Below are 12,000 nucleotides of genomic sequence, written 5' to 3' on the forward strand. Positions count from 1 at the left end.
AAGGGAAATCTTCCTTCAGTGAGAATTGTTCCATAGCCTCTTTGAAAAATTGAAGAAGACCTGGAAAGAAATGCAGTGAGCTTTCCAATGTTGGGTGGGGCAGTGTTCCCTCAAATCATGTGAAACTTTATCCTCCCACCCAGTCAGGTGTAGTAGGAAAAAGAATGAAAGTTTAGGTGCTGCTGTAGGGGGCCGTGGGATCTCTCCAGTGCCATTAGTGCGGATCCACTACATCAGATGAGGGGCTTGTGAGGTTCCCTGCAAGAAAAAGCCTTTCCCTAGCAAATCTGCCTACATGCAAAAATGTGAAGAAGAAGAAGAAGAGAGCTTTCAAAATATAGATGAAAACCCTAGCATGGCATACTTTGTTTGAAAACCTAAATGTGTGTGTGTGTGTGTGTGTGTGTGTGTGTGTGTGTGTGTGTGTGTGTGTGTACATACATACATATATATACCAGCAACCTCAGGTGTGGAGTGTGTACCTTGATGGCTACACAACATACTCACATGCCCCATGTCCAGTTGGTAACCCCGTGTTACACATCACTGGATCTTTAGGCATGCAACTGCCTCATCAACTACAGACAAGCATTCACACTTTTTACTTAAGTGGTGATGTGTCGTCATATACCACCATTGGGTCCCACACATTGCAAACGTGCACTTGTAGGGGTCAATTTCCCCAAATCGAGGAATCGCAAGATGGATCCTCTGTCACCTCGAGGGGAGAGGGGTTGATGTGCCTTAGTTGCCATAGAAGCATACTACGTGGACTCGTTAGAGAGGAGTGCTGTTATCCTCCTCGAATGGAGTGCCTGTGGGGTGTAGACTCCCTGAGTGGCCGATCTAAAAAGCCACTGGGAGGAAGTCGTCTCTAAGAAGAAGCAGGCCATCCTTGAAGAGCTGGGAGGCCATCCTTGAAGAGCTGGAAGAAAGAGACTGGGAGGCTCTCTCCATGGCTTTAAGAGAATTTTGGGCAGCCTTCATCTGTGCCACTATATAGGGCTATTAAAAGTCTGCTCATGGAGACTTGCCTGCAATTAATCTTGGCTGTATCGAAGGCTCCACTCCTGCTCTCTGAAAGTTTGAAGTTTGTCTTGGGCTACTGAATAGAGGTAAAAAATGTTCTCCTCTTAGGGCCATGTCCAACGCTTAGCGGGGAGCAGGGGGAACACGAGGGCGTGTCTGGCTAATCGTCTCCTAGATCTCCTCTCAATCTTGTATTAGTATGGTTCAAATGTATACCCTATGATGTTGGTGAGAGCAGTTGGTGGAAATAGAAAGATGAAGTTTGGACAACAGGATGTGGGATCAGATGGGCCTTAATACTCTTATGGGTTATCAGATGACACTCCAAGAGCAGATGTATACATGATCATCATGTATGATGTGGAGAATGTCATGAATCATGACAGAGTTTAAATATGCATGGCTTTATATCTTACAGTTACAATGCTTGTAATTGCTTTGAGTTGAAATTTTTTGTTTTTTTGTTTTGTTTTGTTTTTTTGAAAATCTATCGACCGATACAGTTTGTCTGTATGGTTAATGAATATGTGTCTCATGAATTGAATATTATAATAGGTGTAAAAGGTGCTATGCTATCACTCGCTTCCCTCGCTACAATGACACACTAAAGGTTAGCATGCAGTACACCTCTCGTTTTTGAATATTTCAAAAGTTTGTCACTTTATAAAGTCCCCTTCAAATAATAGTGACTTGTAAAAAGTAAATTTGCTTCAGCTGTTAGAGACAAGAAGTGGCCGCTGTGGAGAGTGGGCAAATTGTTTCACACTATACTGCAGAGCCTTTGGCTATCAAGCACGCCTGGTTGGTTTTTTGGATGCATAGATAAGCTTTCTGAATGTAAAAAAATAGCTTCTTTTTGGTTCATGCTCTATCAACATCTATTGAGTACTTAGAATTCTATTTTTGGGACAGGTCCTAGACTTTACAGATCATTTATGGACAGAATGCTATTCAAATCTCCTTGGCAGGTAAAGTACCTAGGAGTGTCATGAGAAAATGTGTGATATCACTTGAGTGCAAAGGAGATCGTTCTTTAAATGAGGTGTACTAAGTACTTAGTCCTTGTTGGATATCAATGCTCCACCCTCATATATTGTATTGCGCCCAGGCACTGGCTAGCTCATGTTTGTATGGACCCCATTATGAGGAGTAGCCATGGTTGCGCAACCCAGGCACCCGGAATCCTTATATTCACAGGGGAAGGTGGCCTAGGAGGCCAGATGGTTTAGAGACAGATTGGATGAGATTCGGCACACTGCCAAATAGGCTACGTGCTACATTGGTCTGTTATCTCATAACGGTCCGCTCATGGAGTAGGTAGATTTTACTCTTAGACACCTTGTCGTGACATTGCAGGGTCCGAATGGGCCCAAGTTGAGCCCGGATGGCTCTGGGAGGTGGGCCAACTACAGAGTAGCTTCTAGTTCATCTTTATGGATTGCGTCTACACCGCGGATGGTGGCAACGACTATAATTGCCGACCTACGCGATCATGTCATGGCCGCCTCATGTATTCTGGCCTACACAGATACACGACTAGTCCCTTTCTCCTCATAGTTCATCAATCATCATTGTGAGTTTACTCCCTAGCTTCTACTATCTTAATGGCACCAATTTTTTTCTCTAGAAGTTTAAGCTCAATGCTTATCAACACCTATTGTAGCCAAGACGTAATGTTTAGAGAAAATATATGTCTGGCTATGATTTTATTCAGAATGAGAGTAGGACCCAAGCTTTGTTTGTATGGACCTTTGCGTCGGAACTTTAGGTCATACCAAAGAATTTATGGGATCACCAGCTTTTTGGTACAGTCTCCGAGGTTAGCTACCTTGTTGAGATATCGAGCTGAGCTAGTGCGGATATTGGTGATACACCAAGATGACAGCTTTGCACTTTCACCATTGGCATGGTTGGTTAGATTCTGGTTGATATACCACTAGTGGATGATAGGCTGTGTAAACCATATTTGGATTCCTAGAGTTTGGCATAGTTATAGCACCAGCTTTGTAGTCGGGTTCACACTATGGACTAACCTTACAAAACCTTGTACTATCTATGGCCAACCTTGTTGAAGCTTGGAGACGAAGGGATGGAGATACTCTTTGCGCTATTGTCACTAGCGTGGAAGATAGCATGTTGACCATGGTTCAACATGTCTCCACAATTATAGAAGCAAGGACTTAGAAAGCTAGTATGAGACTATTGTTTGGGTTAGGCATAACCCTAATGTGCAAGAAATGGGGGTAGAAAACAGGAGAGAGAAAGAAAGAAAGTTACATTAATGTCTTCAAAAGACCCAAAGAGTCCATGAGACCAAAATAATGTGTACATAGTGTCTATGAAACCTCATCATAGATGAAATAAGAAAAAGCAATAGTAAACTAAAACTGAAAAAACCGAAAGCTACGATCTCAAACTCTGAGATTATACAAGATGAAAAATCTAGATTCTACTATGCCAGGTATAGGGTACAATAAGTGATGGGATATAGGAGAGCTGAATAAAAACAGTCAATCAACCTTGTATGCTAGGCAAGGGTCCATCGAGGATGTCCATCATGGGTGATACAAGAAGGCTAGAGATGTCGATAGTCTGTTGTGAGGATGAGGCTGAGAGAGAGAAATGAAATGAAATGAAATGATATATTAACGTCTTCAAAAGGCCAAAATGACCTATGAGACCAAAAAGGTTACAACAATTGGTGGATCTGATACAATGTCTGTGTAAGGAAAGCTAAAAACAATTAAACAACTAACTGAAACTGAAACAACTATGAGGAAAAGTACGGTACCAGGAGCTCCTAATGGATAACATGTGGGAGGAAAACTCCAGCAACAAAGGTAAGCATCATACACATCACTATCCAAAGATGTCTCTCATCGGTCGATGGCGGATATCCTCAATGTCCTCCATGGTGAGTACTCTGACTGGACGTCTCCCATGCCGTGCTAGTATGGTCCTGATCCTCTGTTGTAGTCTCCGCCGGTGTCGAGATGGACCTCTCATCTTGGGGCGCCTGGACCGCCCCAGCTCTATAGCCCGATCAATCAGTGTACCTCTGGTGCGGCTGTACTCTGGGGCTAGCTGCAATGCCTGCTGACCTGACTGCTCAATCTCCGGTCGAAAGAAGTCTGTAATCTGCCTCTGTAGGTGTCTCTCCCTCTCTGATCCCCTCCCTCTCAGGAGACCCTCTCTATGTCTACGCAGCTCTAGCAAGTACAATCCGAGGCATCTCTGAGAGAGAGAGAGAGAGAGAGAGAGAGAGAGAGAGAGAGAGAGAGAGAGAGATTTTATTAACGTCTTCCAAAAGACCGAACTCGGCCTATGAGACAAATCGGTGCACCTGTATGGGGTATCCTCTGTCATCCCAACAAAATGAAAAAGTACTAAACTAAAAAGCTGAATCTGGGTGTGCAATAAGTACAATGAGTGGTGGAGGGGATGGAGCTCTACTACTAGGAGAATGCAAAGCTATATGCATGGAGTATACAATCATGATATGCAACCTAGCTAGCTCCATCCTGTACCATACTGGGGGTATAAAATGGTATACATCAATGAAGGGGGTGTCCACAGCTCCCTGAAGAACATGCCTGGGTGTGCTCTGAAGCGAGCCAGTCGCTCCGCACCCTCTCTGTGAAACTGAGCTCTGATCTCTGTCATCTCTCTCTGGTATAGGCGTGGTGTCCGAAAGCCAGGTGTCCTCTCTCTCCTACGGGCTCTGAGTGGCTCTGCTCTCTGGAGAGTAATTCCCTACCGTGTAGGGGCTGGGAGTGGGATGGATCTCTGAAAAAATGTAGTAATCTGTGTCTGTTGTCCCCCCTCTGGAGCTGTCTGAGCCTGTAATGATGTCTCTCTGTGACGCTGTATGTCTAGAATGAATCTCCCTAGTATGCGCTGGTCTGCTGCCTCAAAGATCTGGGTTGAGGTGGTGAAGAAGAACATCCGCAAAGAAGTGAGGGAGGAGACTCAAAGGGAAGAACATCAAATCATTCACACCACCATTGAGGAGGAGAAGATGAGGCATGCCTGCCGCCTCAACATTCGAGTCACAGGTATGGCCGAGACACCCAACTCCACTCCGGAGAAAGATGGACAGCTTCTATGCATGAAGCTAGGCTACAGGGAAGAGGACCCTCTCCCCTTCACCAAAGCATGGAGAGCCGGGAAAGACTCAACACGCAAGCGAGCCCTCATCCTACAGTTTTTAGGAGAGACGGAGAGGGTCACCTTCATGAGAAAGAGGGTCATACTACGAGGCTTAGAGGGAGCTCTCCTATTTTCTTGTATGATGATCTCACGAGGATGGAGCTAGAGCATAGGAGAGCTTGCATGCCACGAGTCTTACACGCCAGGAGAGAAGGCAAGAAGGCCTTCTATCGAGATGGTCGGGTCATCATTGATGGCTGGCCCATGGATTAGCGGTTTGGGGCCTATGGGACATAGACCAGGCCACCGAGACAGAGATACACATGGCAGTATGGAACTGTAATGGTTCACTATGGGTGCATCCTGGACGACTGGAGCATGTTATGGTGGGGAGAGACATCATACTTCTGACAGAGACACATCAGAGCCCAGAGAGAGGGCTACCTCGAGTAGAGGGATTCCAGTGGGAGTCAGCATACAGGAGGACCACACGCGAGGGTACCTCGAGAGGGGGGGGGGGAGTAGTAGTTCTATTCAGACGGGAGCTACAGGGGAGACTGAGAGTGGTAGCGCAGGATCCAGAGGCCAGATACATGTGGAACAGCTTACAGCTCTCACAGGACAGGGTTATATACATAGCCCTATGTTACTTTCTCCATGTGGATCCTCCTATGTCATTATAGAGGACATGCCACAGGAGGAGGAGACAGGAGCCTCGCCATATACACTTGTCTGTCAGAGGAGATTATGCATTATTCTACACTAGGGGAAGTATTTCTTACGGATGACTTCATTACCCACACACAGAGCAAACAGTGTGAGGTGTATGACTATGATGACATGGAGATCCTCCACCCTGTGGATCCAGAGGAGATAGGGGCTAGTCGGGCATCAGAGGACACTGGACCAGACAGAGGACATTATGGGGACCACTTACTAGAGTTGGGAGCTAGGCATCGTCTTGTTATTTATAACGGGATGCTACAGTGGCCGGGATCAGGAGGGCTGACATGCTTCCCACATGGGGGTCATACACGGACCGAAGGCACGGTGGTGGACTACATTATGGGGTCTTTGGAGGCATCACAGCTTGTCACCTCATTCTCCATCCCACCTCGTCCTGTTGGGGCAGATCATACATACTTGGCATTTTCACTAGCCGGATCACCAGTATCACCAGCCCCCCACATACCGACGCCACACACTACCATCTACTTCACACATGACATGGCAGAGTAGAGGATGGGCTCCTACTCATGGATCCCTTGGCACCTATGGATACCATTACAGCCCAGCTGGCATCACTCCTACACACGGTTGCACTACAGAGCTTCCCACATCGTGTCCACTCAGGAGAGCCTGCGAGATCTGGGACTATGCCCCAGAACAGATGGTATGATGACGAGTGCAGAGCCCTATACTCACGGCTTTGCAGGAGTCGAGGAGAGAGATGAGGAGACTTACTCGCTGCAAAAGGCGGGCCTTCGCAGAGATACAGGAGCTAGAGATCTTCCATTTCTTCATGAGTAGAGATAGCCCTATCTCATGGCGGCACTTCAGAGAGCCCCGGACACCGACACCCATTGCAGACCCACAGACATGGCACACATATGCAAAGGGCCTATACCACGCCGCACAGCAGCCACCTATACCTCAGCCACAGGAGCCTTGACCTACCACAACTAGCTTCTTTACCCACTCGATGGTAAAGGAAGCTATCCGCCGCCTACAACATGGACGGGCCGCCGACCATATGGGCCGACAGGGTGAGCATCTCATATATGCAGTAGATTCTTTTCTTGCACACGTGTTTAAGAGGGCACTAGTAGAGGGTTTGCCTGCGGAGTGGACAATGCACACCATTGTGCTGATCCACAAAACAGGGGATATGCTCGATCCGAGCAACTACAAGACGTCTATGGTTGGCCACGTATTGGCCAAACTCTATGGTGCAGTGTTGGAGCAAGAGCTTAGCTTATATGCTGAGCAAGCAGGTTTACGCTCATCAGGGCAGGCAGGCTTCAGGAGAGCTTTCTCTACCACTGACCATGTATTCACTTTGAGATGTATGATTGATCAGGCCAGAGTGAGGAAGAGAAATCTCTATTGTTGCTTTGTGGATTTCCGCAAGGCATTTGACACAGTACCACGAGAGAGGCTCTTTCAGCGCCTGCAATCTCTTGGCATACCAGCAGATATGACATGGGGCATCTATGCATTATATGAGCAAGTTTTTGGGCGAGTCAGATGCCCAGGAGGTATGTCCGAGACTATTGCTACCACCATTGGTGTGAAGCAAGGATGCCCACATTCCCCCACACTATTTGGGTTATACATTGATGAGGTGGCTGACTTCATTACACGGGGAGGCGGAGATGGAGTTGATCTAGCAGGTACCTCAGTACATATTATGCTTTATGTTGATGATATTGTATTAGTGTCTGAGTCTCCAGGAGGTCTCAGCAGCATCTACATGCACTCGATGATTTCTGCACACAGAGGGGTCTTACTGTGAACCTTGGGAAAACCAAGGTTATGGTCTTTCGTACATCGAGACAGGGCAAGAGTCAGCTGACATTCACTCTCGCAGGACGCCAGGTGGAGGTGGTGACATCATACATGTACCTAGGGGTTACCTTCTCTGCAGCAGCCACGCGCTTCACCATGGGTTCAGCAGCCAGAGCCAGATTGACACGGGGATATGCAGCATTGGCTATGCTAGAGAGACAGTACCACCAGGCGCATTTTCAGGAGCCCCGGACAAAGGGGTGGCTATTTGACACATTAGTCACACCGGCACTGATGTATGGAGCAGCGGTATGGGTGCCAGGACTTGCTACCCATTGGTGGACACAGATAGAGAGACCACAGGCCCTCATGATGGCACGCATGATACGCAGCAAACCGTCAGTACCTCATGACATTATCCGAGCAGAGTTTGCTGCGCCTCCTATGATGGTAGAGGCCATATTCCAGACTATATGCCTGCTAGACAGATTCAAAGAGATGCCACAGGACAGATTGTCATACAAAGCTTTTGAGGCATCTAGACAGCTGGCTGAGGCAGGAGACAGAGGATCATGGTATGCACAGGTCACACATTGGTTCTCACAACATGGCCTAGACATGGATCATCTACCACCATTCCAGTATGACAGGGACGCACCACATATCCATCTCTCTCATAGTGAGAGGAACAGAGTATTGAGACAGGACCTATGGCAGCTCTATACACGAGAGACATGGATATCGCCTACACAGCCTCTTCCACCAAAGATGCTATACTACAGAGATCACTTCATGAGTATCACTGATGTGATGGATTTATAGAGAGGCCTAGATACATGGAGGGCTTTTTACCACACGGCTCTCGAGTAGCTATTGGTCAGCTTAGAGTCTCATCGCATCGATTGGAGATCGAGACTGGCAGAGCAGCACGGATCCCCCGAGAGGAGAGGGTATGCAGATTGTGCAGAGAGGAGGTGGAGAGTGAGGAGCATTATGTATGCAGATGCAGAGCATATACATCCATCAGAGAGAGATATCCCATTTTATTCAGAGAGCCACATTCCCTACACCAGATCTTTGAGGCAGCAGACCATCGCATACTGGGGAGATTCATTCTAGACATACAACGTCACAGAGAGACATCATTACAGGCTCAGACAGATCCAGAGGGGGGACGACAGACACAGATTACTACATTTTTTCAGAGATCCACCACCCCACTCCCAGCCCCTACACAGCAGGGAATTACTCTCCAGAGAGCAGAGACACTCAGAGCCCGCAGGAGACAGAGGACACCTGGCTTTCGGCGGACACCACGCCTATACCAGAGAGAGATGACAGAGATCAGAACTCAGTTTCACAGAGAGGGTGCAAAGCGACTGGCTCGCTTCAGAGCAGACCCAGGCATGTTCTTCAGGGAGCTGTGGACATCCCCTTCATTGATGTATACCATTCTATACCCCCAGTATGGTACAGGATGGAGCTAGCTAGGTTGCATATCATGATTGTATACTCCATGCATATAGCTTTGCATTCTCCTAGTAGTAGAGCTCCATCACCTCCCCCACTCATTGTACTTATTGCACACCCAAATTCAGCTTTTTAGTTAAGTACTTTTTCATTTTGTTGGGACGACAGAGGATACCCCACATAGGTACACTGATTTGTCTCATAGGCCGAGTTCGGTCTTTTGGAAGACGTTAATAAAATCTCTCTCTCTCTCTCTGTGTGTGTGTGTGTGCGGATTGAGACAGGGCGATACGTGCATTAGATCTCGAATGATCGCATTTGTCAGCTATGCTACCAGGAGACAGAGTCAAAGGAGCACTACATTTGCCGATGTACAGTCTATTATGAGATCCGAGGGAGATATCACTGCCTCCTCCGAGAGGGTTTTGGGCCGCTATGCAAGGTCATGGAGTTTGAGGATCAGAGATGTGTGGGATTGTTCTTACTTGAGCTCAGGAGACACAGAGAGACCCTCTTGGCAGATAGGAGACCGAGCCATGATATACCTAGACAGAGGATCCTGACAGATTTCTTTAGCACCAGCACTAGTAGCCCAGCCCCACGCCTCCTGATACCTCGTGCATCGGGCCTTCAGGACACCAGCCACGCTCCCAAGGTGTCACCATTGATAGAGCAGTCGTCTTATGTCGTGCTCGTCGACCACGCCCACTAGGATCCCAACCACGGCATCCTCACCATAGCCAGATCAAAGCCATTATTGCTCGACGTCAAAGACGCCTACCTCGCTTCTGCGACCTCTCCATTGTAGACAGCCCCATGGCGGAGATAATTGATTTGAGGAGAGGGCAGCACCTCGACTGATCAGTCTACATGGATCTACTTGATATACATTTTCTAGTATTTTCTACTCAATATCATCTAGGAGTCTTACTTACAGTCCTTATAACTGTAAGATAGTCAGTTTATTGTACTTTTCAGTTTCATTTGGTTCTCTTTGATGAGACACCAACTTCAGATGTCTCTTAGTATTGGTCTCATAGGCCATCGTGGCTATTTAGAGACATTAATATATCATTTCATTTCTTTCCACTGCCATCGAGCTACTTTTCCACGTGATTTAGCTGAGGGAGGCCTCTCGGCCATATTCATTAGCCCCATGCTTGGTATTTTGGAGAGTGGTATACCATCTATTGGGGCTGATGCTTCTTTCATGTTCCATGTTCTTGGTCTTCCATGATAAGATTCCATGGATAGTTTTGTATCACCCCCGTGAGATAACTTTGTTCTGTTTCTATTTTATTTTCTGTTTCATGATGAGACATGCCATGGACATTATTGTATCACTTTGGTGAGAGAGAGAAATGAAATGAAATGATATATTAATGTTGCTAAAAGGCCATGATGGCCTATGAGACCAAAACTGAGAGTACATCTGAAGTTGGTGTCTCATCAAAGAGAACAACCAAATGAAATTGAAAAGTACAATAAACTAACTATCTTACAGTTATAAGAACTGTAAGTAAGACTCCTAGATGATACTGAGTAGAAAATACTGGAAAATGTATATCAAGTAGATTCATGTAGGCTGATCAGTTGAAGTGTTGCCCTCCTCAGATCAATTATCTCCGCCATGGGGCTGTCTAGAATGGAGAGGTCGCAGAAGCGACATAGGCGCCTCCGATGTCGAGCAATAATGTTTCTGATCTGGCAATGGTGAGGATGCTGTTGTCGGGCGTTTTTTTGAAAGATATTTTGGGCTTGTGTACATACGTGTGCATGGCAGTTGTGAAGAGCTTGGCTTTTGAGGGCATTGCCAGGTGTACAAGGTAGATGGTTTTGATTTGGGCTTGTGCAGGCCTGTCCGGAACGTAGCTGCTGGAGGTGGTATCAGCCGTTCGATGGCTCTGGAAATGTGTGCGCGTCTCAAGGATGAGTGGGCATTGGAAGGCTGCAGTTGAAAGAGGGCGTGGAAGCAAGGGCCAATGTTGCCTTGAGCTTTGCTGTGACATGGAAGGATGCAGATGGCCACGTATATGAAAAGTAGGAAGGGATGGTACAAAAGCATTGGTGTGAAAAGGAGGCTGTGAGGCCATCTTCTAGGCCTTAGGAAAAATAAGAAAATAATATTGAAGCGGCCAGCTGGAAGGTTGGCGTCGTGGAGGCCTGAGTGGCTGCCAGCGTGAGTCTCTAGAAGTTGGCGAAGGGTAGAAGTGGCCGCCTTGCAATCGAAGCCAGGGGAATTCTGCAAGACACGGCCGGCGTAGGTGAAGCGAGGCTTCTTCGGCTAGGGCAGCAGCCACGGGCGCAGGAAAGAGAAGCACTGGTGGTGTGTGGCTAGGCGCAGCACGAAGGCCTCTCTGGAGTGGACAGAGCAAGTACAGGGAAGGTGGCCTTTTTTTTCTTGGTGTTGAGCTGGCAAAGGCGTGCAGAGGAGCCGCCTTGGGGTGAGCTACTGAAGCTGCTGGTCGATTGTGGCAAGTTTGGCGTCAAAGGCTTGCAGGCTGGCGTCAAGGCGAAGTAAGGCGACTTGCTGGGGAGCCGCTAAGAGGTTGTTGCAGCTGTTGGCGGTGGCTGGTCGACTGGCGTGAGGCTGGCGCTGGCTGGTGACGAAGACCTCAGGAGGCAGCGTTGGAGGCTACTGTGGTGACAGGTGGTTCCGACTGGTAGGAGAGCCGCCTAGGTGTGAAGAGAGGGAGCCACTTCGGTGCTTTGGTTTTGGCGTTATGGGCAAGGGTGAAGGTGGACAAAAGGAGTGAAGGGCAGGGTCTCTGGTTTTGATGGCATGCGTGGCAGCTGCTGGCAGCAAAGCAGAAGCTGGTAGCTGAAGCAAAGGAGGTGGTAGTC

General features: G+C 47.6%; 1 protein-coding gene across 1 annotated transcript in view; it reads left to right on the top strand.

Annotated features, from left to right (window-relative positions):
- Positions 1–1,541: 1,541 nt before the first annotated feature.
- The window catches only part of LOC147635122 (peptide-N(4)-(N-acetyl-beta-glucosaminyl)asparagine amidase-like), a 42,002-nt gene continuing 31,543 nt past the window's right edge, over positions 1,542–12,000 (top strand). The window contains exons 1-3 of the mRNA XM_086804417.1: positions 1,542–1,639; positions 1,744–1,830; positions 1,942–1,997. The gene's annotated coding sequence lies outside the window, so the exon portion shown is untranslated. The remainder of the gene's footprint in view (positions 1,640–1,743; positions 1,831–1,941; positions 1,998–12,000) is intronic.

The sequence above is a fragment of the Cibotium barometz genome, chromosome 10, assembly GCF_041138505.1.
Source record: "Cibotium barometz isolate CiBa-2024 chromosome 10, ASM4113850v1, whole genome shotgun sequence".
NCBI lineage: Eukaryota > Viridiplantae > Streptophyta > Polypodiopsida > Cyatheales > Cibotiaceae > Cibotium > Cibotium barometz.